General features: G+C 43.7%; 1 protein-coding gene across 3 annotated transcripts in view; it reads left to right on the top strand.

The window, feature by feature from the left end:
• The window catches only part of CLSTN2 (calsyntenin 2), a 592,872-nt gene that overhangs the window by 374,425 nt on the left and 194,213 nt on the right, over positions 1-24,234 (top strand). The gene's annotated exons all lie outside the window — the stretch shown is intronic.

The raw sequence follows: 24,234 nt of genomic DNA, 5'->3' as shown, positions 1-24,234 counted from the left end.
GAAAGCTTAGATCCTTGTTAGAATCTGCAGCTTCCTTTTGCCTCTGCACCTTCAGACAAAACTCTCTCAGCGACCTGTGCAATTTGGTGTGACATTTCTCCAAAGTGCTCTCTACAACCATATTTGCTTTAGACATCAATTTTAAGAGTGAAAGGTTGACTTTCTGGATGCGAAATATTTTACACATGATATTTTATCCATCATTGCTAAGATTAATACAAAGTGTTTGCCCTGAAGAATAACTACAAATGCAGTCAAACAAGATTATCTATTGCATAGAAAAAATAATACCTCATTAAAGTGATTGTGTATGTAGCTCTTGGCAAACAGGTCAGTATCATTAAAGCAATACCACAAGGCACATCACAAAGAGGATGAGTTTATCTTGTCTCATCCCTGAATGAGCCAGGGCTCATTCTTACAGGGGAAACTGAGAATCATTAGAATTGAAACCAGGCATTCTGGTACCCAGTCAAAATCTGATGCTTTACCATGCACTATGGTAACAGATGGTAACAGGGGCAATTTATGAGGTAACTTCATTCGGGAGAGGGGCTGAAAGCCTCTTTGAATTCACATAGAATCTGTGTGCTGCTGATCTCAAATTTTGGGTATAAGTCTTCTGAGTTCTGCTAGCTAGACCTCCCTCATGCCTCACCTTAAACTTCACAAGATTGAGTCAGGGAAAACTTTGGACAAGTTTCTTGGTGTACTTGAGGGAATCTGGGCTTTGGGGTCAGACAGCTCTCTGTTCATTTATTGGCTCTACTGATAAACAGCTGCATGGTCTTGGGCAGTCCCTCCACCTTTGTTTCACCTCAGATTTCTAATCTATAAAATGGGCATGTCTATAAAACCTACCCCCTAGTGTTTTTGTGAGGATTAATTGAAATTAGTACCGTGCACTCAACAAATGTTAGTTTACTTACCAATCCATAGAATACTGTAGGATCTGAGAATTCAGTGTAGCATGTTAATTTCTTAGTGTAGTTTTTTAGATAGATTTAGTCACAGGCTTCTTTGTTTAGTGAAATTGTACTTAGAAACATAAAATGTAAAGTGATTAAAATCTAAGCTATGGGGGTGGGAGACCTGGAGTCCCAGCACCTCAGGCCAATTGAACTTCAATCTCAGTACTCTGCGGGAGTCCCAGAAGCCCATGGGAATCACAGGAGGATTGTTTATCAATTTTTCTGGGCACTCATTGTGGCTAATTTTCACTTACACTGGCCTTGCAACTATTTTAACTTCTTCAGAAAGGAATTAGGGGTCTTCTCTAGCCCTTAACTAGAAAGTTTCAGGAGATGGACCCTGTTTCCAACCAAACCAGTGCAAACAGATATTTCCTGGCATCCTGAAAAGTAAATAAATGGCATCTATGTTTTTATCTTGCCCATAGTTCCCAGTATGGGACTGCACATCAGATATTAGGAACATAGACCATACCTTCATACTCTTAAGCCAAGTCCTGTTCATTCTTTAAAACTCAGGGCAGACTCATCCTCTACTGAGAAGTTTCACTGAGCTTCCCCAACACAGACTCCTTTTTCAGTGACCTTCTCATTGGATTGTAAAACATCTGTGATTTGGGGGGAATCATATATGTTGGCTATTTTCCAATGATTTTCACTCTTCTGTTTCTCACAGATTTGCCTAAACTAGGAACTCTAGGGAGCTCAGCACACGCATGATGGATAGAAGAGAACTAAGACACTTCCTCACAGTACAGCTCTTTATATTGTTTGTAGTTGGGGAGGCTTCCTTGAAATACAGGATATGAGGAATTCTAATGAGAAGTGGTATAGAGGTAGAATGGCTAAGACAGTGGACTCTGGATTTGAACAGTCTAGGTTCAAACTCTAGCTCTGTCACCAGGTAGCTTTATCTAACCTTGCCCTGCCTCAGTTTCTTCACGAGTAAAATTGAAATAATAGTTTTTTTCCTCACAGGGTTGTTGTAAGCATTCAAGACCTCAGAATAGTGCTTGGCATCTAGTAAGTGGTCCATAAACTTCTCAATGACACTTTGCACAGTGCTTTATTATGAAGCAAGTTCATATGGGATTGTTAGAAGGGTATGAATTGAGAGTCAGGATCTAAATTCTAGTCTTGAGTCCTCCATCAATTTGATGTGTGATTTTAATCAAGTCACCTGTGTTCTTTGGGCCTCAGGTTCTCCCAGTTGTATCATCAGTGGGTTGAAATAGATTGTCTACAAGAACTTTTTCTATCATCTATATCTTTTATTTATTTGTTTGAGTAAAGTAGAATTGATTTGCAATATTATATTAGTTTCAGATGTATAACATAGTGATTGAATATTTTTAAAGATTATACTGCATTTAAAGTTATTATAAAAATATTGGCTATTTCCCCTGTGCTGTAGAGTATACTCTTGTATCTTATTTATTTCATACATAGTAGTTTGTATCTCTTAGATTTCTTAGCCCCCTACTCCTATTTTCCCATCACCCTTTCTTCTCCCCACTGATAACCACTAAGTAACCACTGGACACTTAAGTTTCTTCCATATCTTGACTATTGTAAATAATCCTGCTATGAACAATGGAGTGCATATATCTTTAAGAGTTAGTGTTTTTGTTTTCTTCAGATACATACCCAGGAGTGGAATTGCTTGATCATACTGTAGTTCTACTTTTATTTTTCTGAGGAACCTCCATGCTGTTTTCCATAATGGCTGCACCAGTTTCCATTCCTGTCAATAGTGTACTAGGGTTCCATTTCTCTATAGCCTTGCCAACATTTGTTGTTTGTGGTCTTTTTGATGATAGCCATTCTGACAGGTGTGGATGATATCCCACTGTGGTTTTGATTTTCATTTCTCTGATTATTAGCAGTGTTGAGCATCTGTTCATGTGCCTATCGATCACCTGTATGTCCTCTTTAGAAGAGTGTCTGTTTGGGTTTTCAGCCCATTTTTCAATTGGGTTGTTTGTTTTTATTATATTGACTTATATGAGCTATTTATATATTTTGGATTAATTGGACACATCATTTGCAAATATTTTCTCCCATTAAGTAGGTTGTCTTTTTGTTTTGTCAATGGTTTTCTTTGCTGTGTAGAAGCTTTTAAGTTTAATTAGGTCCCATTTGTTTATTTTTGCTTTTGTTTCTTTTGCCTGAGGAGACTAATTTTAAAAATAATGCTACAACTTATGTGAAAGAGTGTTCTGCCTATGTTTTCTTCTAAGAGTTTTATGTTTTCCAGTCTTACATTTAGGTCTTTAATCCATTTTTACTTTTTTTTTTTTTTGATACAGTGTGAGAAACATTCTAATCTAATCCTTTTACATGTAGCTGTCCAATTTTCCCAGCACCACTTATTTAAAAGGCTATCTTTTCCCCATGTCTATCTTTGCCTCTTTTGTCATAGATTAATTGACCATATGTCTATGAATTGTTTCTGGGCTCTCTATACCATTCCATTGATCTATGTGCTTGTTTTTGTATCAGCACTATACTGGTTGGATGGCTGTAAATTTGAGGTGTAGTGTGAATTCAGGGAGCATGATAACTCCAGCTTTCTTCTTTTTTCTCAAGATTGCTTTAGCTATTCAAGTCTTTTGTGTTCCTATATACATTGTAGGATTATTTGTCTTAGTACTGTGAAATATGTCATGGATATCTTGATAGAGATTACATTAAATATGTAGATTGCTTCGGGTAGTATGGACATTTTAACAATATTAATTCTTCTAATCCATGAACAGCAGTTATCTTTAAATATCTTTGTTTCATTGCTCTTTTCTATTGTTTTTGGTCTCTATTTTATTTATTTCCTCTCTGATCTTCATTATTTCCTTCATTTTGCTGACTTTGTGCTTTTTTTTTTTTCTTTTCTTTTTTTCTAATTCTGTTAGGTGATGGATTAGGTGTTTATTTGAAATTTTTCTTATTTCTTGAAGTAGACCTGTATCACTATAACTTCCCTCTTAGAACAGTTTTTGCTTTGTCTCATAGATTTTGGCAAGTTGTGTTTTTATTTTAATTTGTCTCAAGGTATTTTCTGATTTCTCCATTGATACTTTTTTTTTTTAGTAGCATGTTGTTTAGTCTCCATGTGTTTGTGTTTTTCCATTTTTTATTCCTGTAATTGATTTCTACTTCCTTACTGTTGTGGTCAGGAGAAAAAAAAAAATGCTTGATATAGTTTCTATTCTCTTAACTAAGTTGAGACTTACTTTGTGTCCTAGCATGTGAACTATCCAGGAGAATATTCCACGTGCACTTGAAACAAATGTGTATTCTGCTGCTCCTGGGTGGGATGTCCTGTAGATATCTATTAAGTCCACCTGGTCTAATATATCATTTAAGGCTACTGTTTCCTTATTGATTTTCTGTCTGCATCATTTGCCCACTGATGTAAGTGGAGTGTTGAAAGTCCCCTACTATTATTGTATTATTGTCAATTTCCCCTTTTATGTCTGTTAATATTTGTTTTATATACAATAGGTGTCTATGTATTAATGAGTGTTATATCCTCTTCTTTTATTGATCCCTATATTGTTATATAATGCCCTTCTTTGTCTTTTATTATAGACTTTGTTTTAAAGTCTACTTTATCTGGTATGAGTATTGCTTCTCCAGCTTTCTTTTTGCTTCCATTTGTATGAAATTTTTTTTTTCTATTCTCTCACTTTCAGTCTATGTGTGTCTTTAGATCTGAAATGTGTCCTTTGTAGGCAGCATATACATTGGTCTTGGTTTTCTGGGGGTTTTAATCCAATCAGCCACCCTGTGTCTTTTGGTTGGAGCATTTAGTCCATTGACATTTAAAGTCATTATTGGTAGGTATGTACTTAGTGCCACTTTGTTAATTGTTTTCTGGTTGTTTTTGTAGTTCTTCTCTGTTCTTTTCTTCTTCTTTTTTTTTTTGTTTTTTTTTGTTTTTTTTTCCCCCCTAGTGGTTTGATGATTTCCTTTAGTGGTATACTTGTGTTCCTTTCTCTCTAGTTTGTGTAGCTATTGTGGGTTTTTGATTTGTAGTTACCATGGGGTTCACATCTGGTGATTTGTAACTATATCTACTTGTTTTAAACTGATTGTCATTTAAGTTCAAACACATTCTAAATGATATATGTAAGATATACATTTATTACTCCCTTCCTCCACATTTTGTGTTTTTCATGTCAGATTTTACATCTTTTTGTCTGTCCCTTAGCTGATTATTGTAGTTATAGTTGATTTTACAATTTTTGTCTTTTAATCTTTGTATTTGCCTATTTAAGGTTGACCCACAGCCTTTCCCATATGTTTGCCTTTATTAGTAGAATTTTTCCATTCTTATAAATTCTTACTTCTTGTTGTAGCCTCTTCTTTTCCACTGAGAGAAGACTGTTTAACATTTCTTTTAATGTCGTTTAACATTAATGAATTCTTTTGGTTTTTGCTTGTCTGAGATGTTCTTTATGTCTCCTTCAATTCTGAATGCTAACTTTTCATTGTTGTAAGCTTTTCCCTTTCAAATCTTTAAATATATATTCCACTCCCTTCTAGCTTATAAAGTTTCTTCAGAAGAATCAGCTGATAGCCTTATGGGGGTCCTTTGTATGTGACTCTGTTTTTCTCTTACCACCTTTAAAATTCTCTCTATAATTTTCCCATTTTAATTATATTCCAGGTGTGAGTCTCTTTGGGTTCATCTTGTGTAGGACTCCCTGTGCTTCTTGAACCTGGAAATCTATTTTCTTCATCAGGTTCAGGAAGTTTTCAGCCATAATTTCATCAAATACATTTCTACCCCTTTCTCTCTCTTCTTCCGGGACCTTTACAATGCAAATGTTAGTATGCTTGATATTGTCCCAGAGGCCCCTTAAACTAGCCTTATTTTTAAATTTGCTTTTCTTTCTGCTGTTCTGAGTGGGTGATTTCCATTATTTTATCTCCTGGATTGCTTATGCATTCTCCTGTGTCACCTAGTCTGTTGTTAATTCCTTCTAGTATGTTTTCGTTTCAGTTATTGTATTCTTCTGTTATAACTGATTTTTTTTTTTACATTTTCTGGCTCCTTGTCAAAATTTTTGCTGTGTTCATCTATTCTTTTACCAAGTTCAGTTAGCATTCTTATTACTAATGCTTTGAATTCTTTATGTGGTAAATTATTTACTCTGTTCCATTAGTTGTTTTTTTCAGGTTTTTTTTTCTTGTTCTTTCATTTGAAACAAATTGCTCTGTCTTCTCATTTTGTTTGATTTTCTCTGCCTCTATGAAATTGCGTGAAACAGTTACTTGTCCTGATCTCAAAGATGCATCCTTGTGTGGGATTATCACAGTGCAGTCTTTGTGTGCCCATTAGCTTTGTTGGGTGAGCTGGATCTGAAATGAGCATAGATCACATATTTCCTCCGAGTGTGCTGGCGGCTACCACCTTGGTGGGAGGTAGGGCTGGAGATGGGGGGGGCTAGAGCCAGCATGAGGTGTGAGCTGGGGCTTCTCCTATGCTTAATGGCTGTTGCCAACCTATTGGAGGCAAGGGTAGCATCCAAGGTGCTGAAGCCATGAGGGTCAGGTCTAAGCCAGTGCCATTCCCTCTAATTGTGCAATCTCCCTCCACCCCCAACAATGGCACCTTCACCCTACTGGAGGATGCAGGTCGAGGTTTTGGCTGGGACAGTCCCAGAAAGCCAGTAAGAGCCCCAGTTTGTTTACAATTTACTGCTTCTAAGCACTCACCAGCAACAGCCAGCCTCACCCCATTCAGATGCAGGGCCAAGTCCAAGCTGATTTCGTCTCCCCAAGCGTGCACTCTCTTTGGCAATGACAGCCTTTGCCCTAGTGTAGAGCTTCACCAAAGCAAGAGGGGCTGGAGTAGGTACCCCATGCAGGCTGGGGTGCATACTGGGGCAGTCTCAGGAAACTGTCCAGAACCCCAGGCTATTTTCAGTCTGCTTCCTCCACCTTAAGCCAGTGTGTGTGCACACTCTTCCTGAGCAGTCTTGGTTTCTTACAGCCCTCCAGTAAGGCCCACTGGTTTTTCAACCAACTAAGAGGACTCATCTTCCCAGTGTTAGATCCCAGGGCTGGGGTGCCCACTATATGGTTCAAACCCTTCACTCCCCAAGGAAGATCTCCAAGACTGTTATATCCCCTTCCTTCTCTGTATCCCCTATTAGGGATCAGGGTCCTGATCTGATCATTTATCCTCTCTTACTACCCAACTTTGTGTAGATCATTCTATACAGTCTTAGTTGTAGATAAGACTTTCTGACTTATTTTTAGCAAGAATCGCTCCACACATAAATGTATTTTGATATATTCATGAGGGGAGGTGAGCTCCACATCCCCCCACTCCGCCATCTTTATCTCCTCTCCTATATCTATCTTTTTAAAAATGTTTAACTATGATAAACTATACATAACATAATATTTACTATCTGAACCATTTTTAAGTGCACAGTTCAGTAATATTAAGGACATTCACACTGTTGTGCAACCATCACACCATCCATCTCTAAAACTCTTTTCATCTTGCAAAGCTGAAACTCTGTACCCATTAAACAATTTAGCTCCTCATTCCCTCCTTCTCCCAGCCCTGGGCAACCACTATTCTACTTTCTGACTCTAGGATTTTCAGTACTCTAGATAATGTAATATTTGTCCTTTTGTGACTGGCTTATTTGACTTAGCATAACATTCCTAAGTTTCCTCCACACTGTAGCACATGTTAGAATTTCCTTCTTGTTTAAGTCTGAATAATATTCCAATGTATGTGTCTACCAAATTTTGTTTATCCATTCATCCACTGATGAACATTTGGGTTACTTCCACCTTTTGGCTACTGTGAATAGTGCTATGAACATGAATGTACAAATATCTCTTTGAGTCCTTGCTTTCAATTATTTTGGGTACATACCCAGAAGTGGAGTTGCTGTATCATATGGTAATTCTATTTTTAATTTCTTGAGGACCCACAAGACTGTTTTTATGAGAAGCTGCACCATTTTACATTCCTACCAACAGTGCAGAAGGGTTCCAATTTCTCTACATTCTCATAGCACTTCTTATATTCTAGGTTCTGGGGGGTTTGTAATAGTGACCATCCTAGTGGGTGTGAGGTATCTTTTATATCTTTTGACTTTATGACTTTCTGCTTGACATGGCAGAAATGGCTGGTCCAGGGATCTCATGGCCAGCCAGCCCCCTGCTTCATACTTCCTTTCCATGTCTGTGTTCTATGCTAAGTACTCGGTATTCACAGAACAATCTTCAATCCTTTCCTAAAAGGATTGTGATTTGGGCTTATAAATACATGTGATACCCCTTGAATTAGAAAAGAAATTCAGCCCAACCTCATAAAAAATCGGCCTCTTCCTTTGATTTTATAGGAGTAAGCACTTCAGGTCATATTTATGGGGTTAAGATTCAAGCTCTGATCGATGTCTTCTCATCTGCTTCCTGTATTCATGGCATGGCCCCAGAAAAGCAGGCATTGGGGAATCTATGGCCTGGTGCCACTAAAATATAAATGTTCCTTCATTTCTAATGGATGCTGAAGAATGAAGCTTATATCATTACACCTGCCATAAAATATTAAATGTAAGTAATTTAATGTTACCCAAGGGCCAGAGGCAAGCTGGTGCCTTTTTCTTCCCCTCTTCAGGGAGGAATAGTCCTGAGAACCCTGCCTGGCCCCGAGTTCTCGTGAGTACTTGCATCTTTATTGTTCATGGCTACAGGCTGCCCTTCTTAGGGTCCCATGATGCTGGATGCTGCAGGAAATGAATGGCAGAGAGCCAGGTCTGCACCTGACATTTTTGGCTTCTCCTGGGAGAGAGAGGGCAGAGGGGCTGCTCCTCTTCCTCACGTCTTCAAGTAGAGGGAGGATTCCCAGTTTCTGATTTGACCTAAGGATACTCTGAGGCAGATACTTTTTGTGCCCTATGTCCTGCCCCCTCAGTCTATCTGGTTTCAGTGCAGTCACAATAGATGGTTCAGTGCATGCTGTCAGAATCTGCACATCCACTGCGGCCCTCACCTCACACTCAGGCACTCCCCAGAAGTGTGGGAAAGGTCATGTTCCCAGTAATAACCACCCACAATGGGAGGTGGAGGGTGGAGGGGTCAGTAAACCTCCCAGTGGCTTGTACTTTAGAAGGACAATCTCGACGTGCATCCTGCATGATTTGTCATATGGGGCATGGGAGAGAGACTGCCTTGGCTAACATGTTAGGTTGGCAGATAAAAGTAGTCAGACATAGGGCAGAGTCCAAAGGGTATCCAGATGGATCAAGCCCCGTTTTTGCCCACAGCAATAATTAGCCCAATTCTGCACCTTTCCAAGTTTCCTTGTCTTGCTTTCCTTGCCTCCTCACTCTGCCTTTCTGAGACATCTCCCAAGTAAATTCCTTGGCCCAAGTCCTTGTCTCAGGCTCTGCTTTCAGGGTGCCCCACGTCAAAACACAAGCTCACAGGATGGGGAAGATTTCTGGAAAAAGAAGGAACTTTGAGGCTTGGGAACTACAAAAAGACCAAGTAGCTCAAAAAGTCAGGTTCTAGGAAAAGAATTGGCTTCAGTTGTGCTTCTTGTTTTTACCTAGACTGTCAAGGTCAGGCCACTGTGTACGGTTGTGTAGGTCGGGCATTGCACAAGGACACCTAAGGCAGAAGTTTGAAATTTGGCCCTTGTCCTGCTCACCGGGCCACACCCTCAAGGGCTGGGCTGCATCCACCAAAATAAAAGGCTCGTGTTTTTTAACACAAAGATATTGACCATTCATTCTCCAGGCCCTGTGGTTCTGGGTTGGCATCTTCACTAAGAAGGTACCATTTTCCATTTCACACAGAGGTGTCCTACAGGCCAGCTGTGGTCCTCAGTCACTAGGGACTCTGCCCTATGTCTGACTACTTTTATCTGCCAACCTAACATGTTAGCCAAGGCAGTCTCTCTCCCATGCCCCATATGACGTTTTTATTTCTGCATCTTTCCTTGGCTAATGCTGACTTTCCCCCTCACTCTTCGCCTTAAAGTTCCTCCCACGTTCTCCAGTGTTTGTTCTTCAAGCTTTCCCTCATTCTAGGAAGCTTCCAAGATCACTACAGTACTTATTGGGATTCGTCTATCTGTTCATGTCTTCATATGTTTATTCTTCAAGAATGTATTCCATGTTTTCTAATCATGGGCTTGACCCTGAGTCTGCAGATCTGAAGTGATCCAACCCCTATCCTGGGGAGGGACAAATAGGCAGACAGAGATAGAACGGTTAATGGGTGGGTCCAGGGACAGAGGAATGCACAGAGGCTCTGGGAGCACGAGGGGACCCTCCCACAGCCTAGGGCAGAGTCAGTGACAGATAACCCAAGCTGTCTTAACGCTAGGTCAAGGTGGAGGGTGGGAGATGTGGAGGGCATTCCAAGACAGAAGGGCAAGTTCAAGGAGGAGGAGACAAGAAATGTCCTCAGCAACAGCTTCACCCTTGCTTATATTTTGCAGATAGAAGAAATTCAATTGATTTTTCCCCAAAATCTTGGATGGGAAGCCATGAGGAGTCGGAGTTCATTGGGCCGGGATGCACACTGGGCTGTAGTGAGGGGATGAGAAATGTCGTGCTTGTGGACTTGGTCTTCTCAGCTTGGAAGGTGGTGAGTCAGGAAGGTCAGAGGCTTGATATGTCTACCAGTCCCCATCCCTTTCACACACTGGGTGTTCTGGTCTGCACATCTCCTGGGGGGGATTTCATTGTCTTTTCTGGTGAGAAAGTCTACAGGAAGTGTCTCCTTGCTCTTCTTCCAGAACTAGGCATGAGACAGGAGCAAGAAAAGAGGCAGGCAGGGGGTTGGCAGTGGGCTGGGTGGAGAGGTTCCATCCCTGTTTGTTTGCACAAGATCTTAGCAGGACCTGTAAAATTTCAGGAGGCTCGGTTAAGCAGAAAGAGCTTGGGGATCTTTCTGTCTTAGTGACATTTAGTGAAAGCCAGGTTCAAGCTCAGGCAAGTTATCAAACTTCTCTGAACCTCAATTCTCCTCCTCAAGGAAGTTCATAGTCCTTCCCTCACTGAGCTGTTTAGACAATTAAAGGAGTTAATCCAGGGTGGCTGGTGCAGAGCCTGACCCTGAGGGTGACTCCATATGGAGTTCATCAGATGTCAGCTGGTTCCTCTCCACCTGCCCGTCCTTTATGGGCCTCTTTCCACTTCTCTCAGCTTCCCTTTCTGTAAATACATGAGCTCTATGCCAAGATGTGACAGCAGCATCCAACGCATCCTTCTCTACATGGGTTAATCTACTTCCATGCTGCCACCAGTGAGGACCTCTTGAATCAGAGCTCTGAATCTGCACATTCTTTGTCAGTTATTCTACATATGACTTTTGGCAAGTCACATTCCATCCCTGGGCCTCAATGTGTCTATCTGTAAAATGGATGAGAAGACCAGATCACTTCCTAGTCCTCCCAGCTCGAACGTTATGTGGTGCTATGATTTCACAGCCGTGCACTGTCCAGGAAATAAAACCCAAAGGCCTTAGCATCGCCTGTAAGCTCTCCCAACGGCCCCCACCCCCATGGTCTGAGTACAGTTTACTCGTGCCATCCCTGGGTTTCTCTCTCCCACTATCCAGTCCCTTGCCTTCTCACCCAGTGGAATTCTCCACCACCACCTTGAACCCCAATCACACTATGTCCCTCCCCGTCACTCGTTCTGTTTCATTACAGTGACTAACAGTATTGAGCAGAGAGGAGACATACAATAATACTTTTCTGCTGAGTTAAATTGAAATTTTATTATGAGCATTACTGAGGGAAAGATAAGGAAAGCCTGAGCTGATAATCAGAGATATGATTGGTGAGTTCACTAGACCAGATCATCTACACAGTTGTTGAGACAGAAATACTGGCCGCAGAAGTCCTTGCAACTCCAAAGTCAGTCTGCTGTTGAGGCTGTTATGAGCAGATCAGACAAAAATTACACATGGATTTTATGTCTGGATGTGTCACTTTGATCAAGGATGGGCAGACAGGAGTTGTGGATAGTGGAACAGAAGAAGGTGGGGGTCAAAGCATCACGTCAGCTTTATCTTGGCTCACCACGTGCCCTTGAGTCTAGAGGCTGAACTTCTTGGGTCTCGGTTTCTTCATCTGCCAGATGAAGGTGCTCCTCTCCCTGGAGGGTGTCACACCCTGATGGAGACCTTGCATACAAAGGTGCATTGGGAAAAACATCCCAGGCTACCCCAAAGGGAACAAGCAGTATCTGAAGTCATTGCTTATCACCCATTCCAGAAAGGCTTTATAGAATGAGCAAAAGCAGTCATCAGCCCCAGCCTCTGAGAAATGACTCATCCTCGTGGTTGTGACCTGAATAAATGGAGGGAGTGCAGCAGCTCTAAAATATGAACATGCAAAAACAGCGTGGTGGCCTCATTTGTTTTGTCACCACCCCACTGAAAGTCTCTGCTCTGTGTTACTCATACGTTTACTATTCCACGTTCATTCAGTGAGTGCATGATGGCATTTGCTGAAGACTTGCTCTGTGCCAGGCCCAGGGCTAGGCTGTGGAGGCAAGAATGGAAGGACAAGGGCCCTGCCTCGAAGCCACATGGGGAGGCCTGCACTGAAAGCAAATGCGGTATGTTCTGCTCAGTGACAGAATGAAGGGCCAAGAGAGGCGGTCACTGAATCATCCAGAGGAATCCAGAAAGGTTCCCAGAGGAGGTAGCATTTAAGAGGAGTCTTACAGGTTGGGTAAAGCGTTTGCTGAAGGGGAAGAGGAACCAGTAGGTGGCAGGGGAGAGGAGGCTTGCTTTTGGGCTGAATGTCAACAACAGACAGAAGTTGGAGGGAAAGTGTGGGAATCTGCTGGCAGGCAAGCATAAAACCAAGCCAGCATTCTGGGAAGCTGTCCCTGGAAGTCAACCTTTTCTTTCCCCCAGAGCCTCAGGAATGTGCCGTCATTGTTACCAGACATCGCTGCCTCGTGGGCAGGTGGGGGCAGGGCCTGAGCATCCAGGAGGGCTGGATGTGTTCAGGAGGGTATAAGTGTCTTTACTGCTCTCAGAACCCCTCCCCCTCCCTCAGAATTGCAGCTCCAGGTCACACCAGAGTCTAAGTTAGACACTAGATTCTGGAAAACTACTCTTTCCTCTTCCACAGTGTCATGGTTGGGCTTTGGAAGCCACAGAGAGTCACTTGCTGCTTTTTGATATTGGGAATTCTGTTGTCAGTCAGCCGAGTTATCTGCAGGTTGAATGCTGTTGGATTAGGTCACTATGCCTGAGTTTATGATGGCCAATAACAGCTGCTCCCGAGTGCTGGCTGTGTGTTTGGCACATGGCGTAAGAATCAGAAAGAGTAGATATTTGTCTCCCCATTTTACAGAGGTAGAAACTGAGGCTCAGTATCATATCCAAGCTCCCAAAGCAGGTACACGGAGGAGACAGAATTTGAGTCTGGGCATAATCCATTGTTCAGCCTCTCTGGAGCCTGGGGTTTGAGGGGAGGAGGGAGGTGAGACCGGGCTGCAGCTGGAGACCAGTCAGGAAGGGTCTTGAGCATCACTCTAGGGGCTTGGCCTTCCTTCTTTCTAGTTTGCCAGGCTCCACCTGTGCACAGGCCTCCCCTGGGCATCCCCAGAATTGTGGACAAACCCCGCAGAATGGCGGAGCTCTCCCACCACTCAGGGCTTGGATTCTTAGACACAGAGCCCCCTGCCTAATGGGGTGGGGTTGGGAATGGACCCTCTGCCAAGTGCACAGCCACCCCAGCTTTCATCAGCCTGTCAGAGCCAGTGCAGGCATGCCAAGATTTTGCTAAAAGCCAACTGCTTCCAGTGTATTAGAAGCTGAGGTCCTGGGCAGGGGGAGCTTTGTGTTTTCTTTACAGGACAGTTCCCACTGCCCTGTGTGAACTGCACAGCAGAGAACCTGCTGCCAGAGGCTTCGATCGGCAACATTCTCTGGACAGTGGGCTCAGGGGGTTGCTAAGTGCACCCTGTCATCATGAACCAAATTGTACAGCCTCACGGGTGAGGAAGGGGCTAGTGATCCTGGCAATTGTCAGCCTCCACCACCCTCTTGAAGATGAACCTCTGAGGACAGCGTGGGGCAGCCGCCTCTTCCCAATCAGCAGCAACGTTGCTGTCTCCGGAAGGGGCCGTTGCCCGTTGGGGCTCAGCAGGCCAGATCCAGGATCCAAATTCAGGAACGTGGGGCTGTTTCCGTGGGAGCTGTCACTCAGCTCTACATTTACCTCTAAGGCACAGGGGCTGCCCAGACTGTGCTGGCAGATGGGTTCATTTCCAAGGGCCGCTATAACAAACACAGACCAAATGACATAAACAACAGAAATTTACTGTCTCTCGGTTCTGGAGATGCGGAGCCTGAAATCAAGGGGTTGGCAGGTGGGTTCCTGTTGAAGGCTGTGTAGGAGAATCTGTTCTAAGTCTTTCCCTGGTTTCTGGTGGCCTCAGGCGTTCCTTGGTTTGTAGATGGTGGTCTCCCTGTACCTTCACATCATCTTCCCTCTGTACATGTCTAACTCTGTGTCCAAATTTCCCCTTTTATTAAGGACACAGTCATGTTGGACTAGGGCCCATCCTAATGACCTCACTTTAACTTGAGCATCTGAAAAGACCCTATTTCCAAATGAGGTCACTCACATTCACAGATACCAGGGGTTAGGACCCTTCAACATCTTTGAGGGGAACACAATCAACCCAAAATAGCTGAGATGCTGCCCTTGTGTCTGAATCTGCGTGGGGAAAATGAATATGTTGGCTGCCACCGCTGATGGAGGTACATTCAGGGGTGGGACTGCCTGCACCTGAGATGGAGAATATAATCCTCTTCACTCTGAGATCTTGAGCCCAGGACAAGCCCATGAAGAAAGCGTCTCTGCTGGGGGGGAACAGAGCCTGAGCCTCCACCAGCTGACGTTTCATTTGCATTATCCTTTTCAGAGGTTGTTGGACACTAATTGAGCTCTTACTCTTGGTGTCAAACTAGTGTAAGGGGCTTATATGTGTTAACTGTTCTTTTCTATGTGAGGTGGATACGAGCAAGAGACTCGTTTTACAGACAGCAGGTAGCTTTCCTGGACTCACTGAAGTGACAGAAGTGGAATGAAAACTCAGGCACTCTGACTCCAGGGCCTGAGTCCTTAACCCTACATTCTCGATTATGTGGATTTCTAAGCTCTCTGTGCCCAGCCCAGAGCTTCTGATTTAGCAAATCTGAAATGGAGCCCAGGAATCTGAATTTTAAGAGCCCCTGTAGTGACTGTAGTGATTCTGATGCAGGGTCCATGGTTTGCACTTTGATAAACAGTGTCCTCCTGTTTCCACTGAAATAACTTTGTCAGGTAGGGTCGTAGATCTGCAGGCCTTGGAGTAGCAAGAGTGAGCATCCTGGTTTTCCTCCCACTTCTCTAACTGCTGTCTCTTTCCCTTCAGGACTCAGTGATGGGTTTCCATATGTGCCCACTTCATTCTCTTCACACATTAGCCCGAGGAATCTATTTGCAGTGCAAACCTAGTGCCATGTGAGCCCGTAGCTTAGAATAAAACTCCATCCATAACACGGCCATGCCACAGGTCCTCCAGGAGCCAACCCTGCTCACACCTGGGTTTATGTCCCAGCTCTGCCAATGGAGCAAGTATTTTAGTCCCTCTGAGACTCACATATAAAGCAGAAATAATATCATCTCTTCCACAAGGGTTTTAGCCAGGATGGACCATGGCAATGCATGTAACAGTCCAGTTCCACTCCTGGCCCCTAGGGGGCGCACAGCAAGAGGCGGCTTTCATGATAAGTGCACCTTAGGAACTGTAAGGCTCATCGGAGAGCTCTTGTTTGAGGGGACCTAGAAGGATGTGTTGGTGCACTTTACTGCACAGGCCTGGCACTAGTTTCTGAGGGGCTTTTCCCGCCCGGGACCCTGGGAGAACACACACCTTGTAGAACAGACGAGGGAAGTGTGGACCATTCTTCCTCCAGGCTTGAAGGTTCTCAGTGTCCAGGTGCAGCATCCTCCCCATCCTCAGCCTGGCCAGATGCTCTCTTATTCTTGTGTGCATGGTGCTTGTCTGCTTTATCCAAACAGATAGTAGGGTGGGCATTGCAGGCTCTTAGCTAACGAGGTGGGGGCAGAGATGAGGGTTCTGGCCGCCTGATACAGACCCACATATGCTGCTCTATTAGAAGAGGGGGGGTGGGTCACACTATGCAGTGGCTTCTCTCAGCAGAGCTGCCACGTGTCAGCAGCCGTGACCAGCAGCACCACACCATCTGCTTCTTGGACAGTGGTCGAGTGTGGGTTTGAGGTGGGCAGTCCGGGTTTGAATGTGACCCTTGGAACGTTGGTACCTTGTCTGTACCATGTGGTACCTTGTCTGAATTGAAGCATCTCAAGGATGCTTTTTTTCCATTTGGACTATTGGTGCTTTTTTGAAATCCCAAGAAGAGCCCTGACCAATGTTCTGTTTAGAGAAAAGAAGAACACTGATAACTATGGTGCTCACCCTCTCTCCTTCCCCCTTCTCCAAGGACAAGGTACCAAGATGACCAGAAGAGACCCTTTGGAATGACAGTGAGATGAAGAGTAATTACAGGCATGTAGTTTGCTAATCAGTTGCTCCCAGAATCTTAAAGCTGGAAGGGACCATACGGCTCAGTGATTTCCAAATCTGGCGCACGTCAGCATCATCTGGGGAACTTTAAAAAGATACCAATTCCCAGGTCATAAACTAAACCTACTGAATGAGATCCTTGGGACCGCGGCCCATAAATCTTTGCATTCATCCTGGCATTGTGCCTCCTCAGAGCCACAGGGGACTTGAAATAGAGGCTTAGAAGTTTTCATCCTTAGCTGAATTGCATGTGCCCTGTGGTTCCCCAAGGCACACATAGAGTAGAACCCCTATACTACTCAGGTCTCCAAACTATTCAAAACAAGCACTTGGAGGATATGTTACTTAACGGACATTATGCTGGCAGCTGCACTATAGTTGGCCGTACACCCATCTGGCCTTAGTTTCCTAATCTCTGAAAGTTAGACCTGGTCCAAGCCACAGCACTGCATTATGCAGGAGGCAGAGCCCAAGTTTTGGGGTTGGGCTTGGTTCAGACACTGGCCCCACCACTTACAAACTGTATGGCCTTGGGCAGGGTACAAGGGTCCCCTAGCTTCCTCTGGGCAACCAGGTTGACCTTGCAGAGTTTCCATGGGAATTAACAGAGATGGTTATTGTGAAATGAGCGGTGCATAAAAGACCACCAGGGTCCTTCCCCGACTCCCTCAGATTTAGGTCAAATGTGCCCCTTTATGATCTTATTGAAACAAGTCCTTGCCTAGCAGATGTCTTTCTAAAGCATGCATTTCCTCTTGGCCCAAGCTAACTTGGGAAGCAGACCTGAATTTAAAGAGCTCTAACGTACTTCTCACATATATTTCACCTCCGTCTGCATATGGAACATTGTAATAATCCACGCGGACTAGATTTGCAAATGAGCGCCAGAGAGTGAATAAATGGGGTTAAAAGCTTATAGAATGACCCCAATTTTTGTAAAAAAGTTAAAATGAAAGTAATAACTATATATATATATGGAATGATTTGTATATGCAAAGAGAAGTCTATAAAGCATAGTATTAACAGTTGTTTTGTCTGGAAGGTGCAATTATAAAGGATTTTCATTTCCTTTTTGTTTTTTAATAAACTTTGTTTTTTAGAGTAGTTTTAGATTTACAGAAAATTTTCAAATGATAGTACAGAGAATTCCCCTACAGCCAATTCTCATTTTCTCTTATCATTAACATCTCACATTAATATGGTACATTTGTGACAATTAATGAACTAATATTGATTCCACACTTTATTCAGATTTTCTTACTGTTACCCTCTTGTCCTTTTCTGGTCCTAGGACCCCATCCAGCATATCTCATTCCATTCGGTTCTCCTGTCTCCTCAGGTTCCTCTTGGCCGGGACTGCATCTCAGCCTGCCCTTGTTTTTGATGACCCTTGACAGCTTTGAGCTATACTGATCAGGCATGCTGAAGAATGTCCCTTGATTGGGATTTGTCTCAGGGTTTTCTCATGATTAGTCTGGGGCTATGAGTTCTGGGGAGGAAGATCACAGAAGTCGAGGACTGTTTCCATCACATCACATGAAGGGCACATGCAGTCAACTTGACTTGCAGCTCTGGATGTTGACCTTGGTCACCAGGCTTAGGTCATGATAGTCAGGTTTCTCCACCATAAATGTTGTTATCTCTACCCATCCCCCTTTCCCATACTAGACTCTTTTATTTATTGTTCTGTATTATCTGAAGTTTTCTTTTTCTTTCTATGAATATCAACTTTGATAATCAAGGAGGGGAAAAAAGATATTTTCATTTGGAAAAAAAAAGTGGACAGTCTTATCAGACTTTTGTCCTTTCTTTCTATGTTGTTTTGGCTTGATTTTCACGTGACGGCACAGGGCTCCTCCAGAAGTCTCTGCAGGTGGTTGGTCTGGTTAGAGCCATGGTCCCTGCTAAGTGTGACTCGACCTCAGCCCCCACCTCTGGCCTTATGGAGGGTGTATCAGGCAGCGCAGCTTCCAATGGTGCCACACGAGCAGGCCCATAAATCAGCCAGGAGCCTGGCCCTCACTGTAAAAGTGAAGAGGACTTTCCGCCACATTTTATCCTTGCTGCCCAAGGTAGACAGGGCAAGGGCGTAAATCTTGCTGAAGGAGAAGTTCTCATCTAGCCACCTGAAAACACCCCTGTAGCTTGGAAGACAATCTGTTTCACACCTCTGTCCTCTCAAAAACCCCCAGCCCCCTTTGCCAGGCTGGGCACATTGTGTCCTATTCTCAGTGGGAATCGATGAGTCCTCCTCTTGTCCTTGGCTTTTTGTCAAAGCAGCGAACGAGAGTGATGCTTTGAAATCAGACAGCTTTTTCCTATGGTAATAGTTTTTTGGCCACCCACAGCAGCCATCCTTGTTTTTCCGGGGGTTTTGTTTGTTTCTCTGCTTTTCAAAAGAAACAGATCTCCAGAGTGAGTCTGAGAGCAGGGGTCTAATTGCTCTGCTTTAAAGGGAGGCTGGTGCAGAAGGCAAGGCTCAGAAATGTCATCGCGGGGACTGAGTACCCTGGGATGGGTGGCCTGGGGATGGCGCTTCTTTTATTTAACACCTAAAAGAGAAGAAAAGAGTCTTCGATCATGCCTTGTCTTAGCCTGTCTTCCTGGCCTAGGCAGCATTTCTCTGTGATGTGGAACGTTCTCAGCAAATTTCACAGCTCTGAGTGGCTTCTCTTGTCTAACACAGAGCTTCTCCACCTCGGCACCATCGACACTGTGGACAGAATCATTCTTTGCTGTAGAGACTGTCCTGAGCACTTAAGATACATTGGCCCGTGTCCCCTGAGGGGAAACCACCCTCAGCTATTCTGTAGGGATGAGTATCTGTCTAGGGACTGTACAGTGGAACACAGGGACACCCTGGGATATGCTTGTGTTCCTGCTTGAGGACTTGGAGATACAGGCACTTCCTGTGTAGGGAGGATGACTTGCTAGCTGTTAACTGAAGAGGGTGGAAGGGGAAACCTGGGAGGCAGTCTCCATCACTGTTCCTGTTCCAGTTACCTGTTGCTGTGTAACAAAGCACCCCAAACTCGGTGCAGTAAAGCAGCAACCATTTCTGGATTCTGTGGACTTTAGGAGGGGCACAGCAGAGATGGCTCATCCCTGTCCTTGATGTCTGAGGCCCTCAGTCGGAAGATTCGAAGGTTGGGAGGGACTTGACACCCGGGGCTCAGAATCATCCAAAGCTGTCTTCTCTCACATGCCCGGCAGGTGATGCTGGCTGTCATCTAGAACTAATCTGGGGCTGTGGCCAGAACATCTACTCATGGCCTCTCCATGTGTTCTGGGTTTCCTCACAACATGGTGGCCTCAGGGCACGCATATGATAACGTGGTGTCTCGGGCTGCCAAAGGTGACAAGAGAACCTGGTGGAAACTAGGTTGTCTTTTATGACCAAGCTTTGGAACTCAACAAGACAAAGCCTCCACTCTGGTCAGAAGCACTCCCGAATGGGAGGAGTGTCGAAGTCACATTGTACAAAGAACACCTGGGTAGGAGCTCTTGCTGTGGTCACTGCCCCAGTCCCTCCCTGACTTGTCTTTCTGTGGAGTATGTTTCCCTCACCCCATCCCCTGGGTCCTGACACCTGACTCTCTTTTCTCAGGCTCTCTGCTCCCATTCACCACAGAGGCTCCCCCATAATCAAAGAGACTGAGTTGAAATTACCCTATAAGTCTGCTAGAAAAGGATGATACTGGGGTTTTCTTTGTTTTATTCCCTATGAATATCTCCAGTGACTCTGAGAACCTTTTGGTTCTCAATTCTAGAAGTCTCAATTCTAGAAGTTGTAAATGCTATTTTTAAGGCAAAACCACAGCATTGGTTACTATGAGGTTAGCTCAATAAAGAATTTGGGGACTGATGTACTTGAAATAAGATTTCACATAAATCTTTGCTTTTGAGAGACTGTCTTAAGAAGTCAACTTGTGTCTTCCAGACTCTATCTACAAATGTGTAGTACAGACACTGACTTCTTAATAAGAGTTTACTGAATAAATGTTTCTGATCTCAGTGACTGGGTATTTTATTATATTCAGTATTGTTTATTTTAGTGGATTGTGAGATTTTCTTTGAGCCTGGAAGTTCTAGATAAAATATGAATAGATGAAGTTTTGCTCCTCTTTAATCCTCATGCAAATTCTGGTTACACTGAATAAGTTCATATGATTATTCTGTTAACTTGAGTTTCTAGGCTGTGGCATAGCTATCTAGCTAAATTTTTGCCTGTGATAGTTTTGAGCCCTTGCTACAAGAAGTCTATCATCACTCATGTACGTGCAGCGCATTGTTTGTTCCTGGCCGAAGACTCACTGGTTTGATCATTCAATTGTCTTTACTGCTATGTGCTCAGACATATGCTAAGTGTCGGGCATGGATGACCATCCAAAAGAAGGCAGACCCTGCCCTCAAGTCTCAGGGCTGCTTCTTGCTTCCTTTGTTTCTCTGCTGTGTTCATTTCCAGTTGGTTATGATTAGCATATTCTTGCTTCTCCGGCCTCATTCCCATTCTTTGCCTTGCCTGGGGTATCAGTCTGCTATGTTTTCAGTAATGCTGCATAACAAGCTAGCCCACTTCTTGTTGGCATACAAAAATAAGCATTTATTTACTACTTACTTGTCTGTCATCATCCAGAGTTTGGCTGATTTGAGTTGAGCTCAGATGAGATAAGGTTCAGGTCTGCTCTACGCATATCTCATTGTTGGGCCTGAAATACGTTCTTATTGCAAAAGTCAGGAGCCCAAAAGAGTAAATTTGACTGCGCAAGTGTATTTTAAGCCTCTGCTTACATCATGTCTAATAACATACCAATGGCCAAAACAAGTCATGTTTTCTGCCCAAAGTCAAGATACATACCAGTAGACTCCTCCATGGAGGCAGGGGGAGAGTGCTTGAATATTTCCTGAGCAGTGATTAATCTAGCTCACCCAGTACTTCTTTTACAAGTGTCATGCTCTTTCTGGCCTCTGGGCCTTTGGTAAACCATCCGCTGGACCTGACCCTTGGAGGTCAAATTACCACACTCCCTGGCTCATTCTTTCATACTTACATTTTGAGATTCCAGGCAGGAGCCACCTCCTCTGAGACATCTTCCCTGATAACACACTTAGGTTCCTGGACTCTCATCTAGGTTCCTATAACATTCTGCACATACTACACCAAGTAGATGTGTCTGTTGGTCTCTGTCACCCCCACCATACCATGAGTACCGGGTACATCCCAGCACCATTCTTTCCTCGGCATGCAGCACAGGCTCAAAGGTTTTGAAGAGCAAATGCATGCCGTGTTTGTGGCACTAGGTGAGGGGGTTGTGATATCTCTACACTGACAGCTCTGGGGAAGCACAGATAGAACTGGGGTTTCGACTTGTCCAAGTGGGAGGACCATTTGGAATGAACCCATCTGAGCTGTCTGGGCACATCTGAGTGTGTCCAACAAATGCCATCTGCTTCTGAGGCATGTGGAGACTGGGAAATCAGTGTAGACCATGGCTTAGGTTCTGTTCTGGAGGGCATCAGATCCTCACTTGCCCGTTTTGAATTTGTTACCTCCTGTCTTGACTCAGATGAGGAGTAGGTCTGATTAGCTGCCAGTTTTCTCCCCACGTAGTAGTCTTGGAGGATTCGAGGCAAGGAGGCAATGGGTAGATACAGGCTGTTTTATGCAGGATCTGTCACTGATTTGTCATTAGTGTTTCTGTGTTGATTTTCTCAGTAAAGGGGGTGGGGCTGGGAATGTGGAGCAGAAAGCCATGCATGTAGTTAAAGACAGCAACATGTGTGGCTGCCACTCATCTCCGTTTGGAATTTCCCAGATGCAATAAGGAGGGTGGAGGGGACAGACATGCAGGCTGCTTTCAACCCACTTCAGATTCTTCAGAACAGGGCTGCAAATGGGAATGAATATGTTTGCCGGATGGTACTTTAAAGTCACAGCTGCTCCTCATTTAAAGAAATCCAAAGCCTTTCACTATGATCAATTTGCAGGTAACTCAATTATCTGTGTTTGCCGTTCAGTATGGTACTCTGAGCTATCACAGCCCATCATCTCAGCCTTCTGAAACCACGCATGGCTTCCCAGGTTGGGTCTTCATCCAAAGAAGTAAGTGGAGACGTTCAAAAAGCCTCTTCCAAATCAATACACAGAATATGAGAGATGGCAGGGAATGGCAGAGCCCCAAACCCTGCTCTCTCTTCTTGTGCCATTTCTAATTTCCCTAGGTGTGCAAATATTCAGATGAGTCTCACCATCTCAAAGTTGTTTATTCCATGTGTGAGTTGGCTGTCATAGACAAGATACCACATTGTTTATTCAAGTTTAGAATTTCCTATTAGCCAAGTCCATGCAGCTACCTTGCATATAATAGCCAGAACAAGTTCTTTTGGGTATTCTCGTTTCAAGACAGGCTACAGGGAGCTGTTACAACAGCTTATGGGGCAGGTGCACCTCCCTGTTGTTTTCAGTGACCCTGTCTGCTGGCTGCTCCCGTTCGATCCCCTCTATGTATCCACAGCCCCGTGCTGTGCTTTGCCTGCCCACGTTCCCAGTTCTGCCCATTCAGATCTTCTAGGCAGTATCCCCTGCTAGCACCAGTGCTTGGCATGGAGGAGTTATTCAATAAGCTTGTAGGTTTGAATTAAGAGAATTAAGTAAGTTTAGGAACAAGAGTCAAATATGCAGAAATTCTGAACTGAGCCCTTTTCAGTCCCTACTTATCTCAAATTGGGGCTGAAAATTTTCTTTGAGTATCTTTATACAGTCATTCTCTCACTTTCCCCAATGACTCTTAGCCAATCACTTTATCCTGCAGCATTTTATGGTGCTCATCTGCAAAACTGAGATAATGACAACCTTGAATGTGGCTGTGAGGATGACGGGTAATAGATAATGAAATGCTTATGGCCCTCGGAAGATGATCCAGAATCTGAAATAATGGTTAATATTGGGTCTCTGCATCTACCAACCCACTTAACCTGACTAAGGTAGTGGCACAGATTCCCTGTACTAGTCCCTTAGGCCACCATATTTTCTTTTCTTCTAATACATAGTAAACATGGGAAGAATATCTTACCTAACGTCATTTTTTACAACCTTTCTCTCCTGGGAGGGGTTTCACAGCTTTACTAAAGTTTTGTTTCATTTTCTTGAAGGGAGCTCAGATTCTGTTTTCTTCTGAGAATCATACATACATGTTTTGAACAGACTCATTTTCTTGTTACTTTTCTTACAAAACACCATTGATGGAAACATTGAGTAGAATGTCTTATTTGGAGTCTCCTAGTAGACTAAAAACCAAATCAAAAACAAACCCCATTTTGCTATTGAAGTTTTCCTTGTTGAATAGGAGAGATTAAGTCATTTCAGTGACACGCAATCTGAGGGGGTTGAAGATCCCAAGGAGGTTTTGCAAAATCTTGAGCCCAGTGTGGTTTGGTCTCATGCTATTTACAAGATGGTGCCTCAGAGTCCACCATATTGGTGGGCTCCAGTCATTTTCCTGGAGTCTCAAACCAGAGAGTGAGCAAAGGTGAGTCACCTGGAATGGATTTATTATCTCGTCATGGTTCCTCTGGTTTTTGGTGAAGCAAACATCCGATTAATCACTAAAACACAGATTTCTACCCCTCTTTATCGCTGAGCATGGCTGGAGCTCTGT

This window comes from Camelus bactrianus, chromosome 1 (assembly GCF_048773025.1).
Source record: "Camelus bactrianus isolate YW-2024 breed Bactrian camel chromosome 1, ASM4877302v1, whole genome shotgun sequence".
Classification (NCBI taxonomy): Eukaryota; Metazoa; Chordata; class Mammalia; order Artiodactyla; family Camelidae; genus Camelus; species Camelus bactrianus.
The sequence above is the reverse complement of the archived record's forward strand: the minus strand, read 5'-3'. Positions and strand labels throughout refer to the sequence as shown.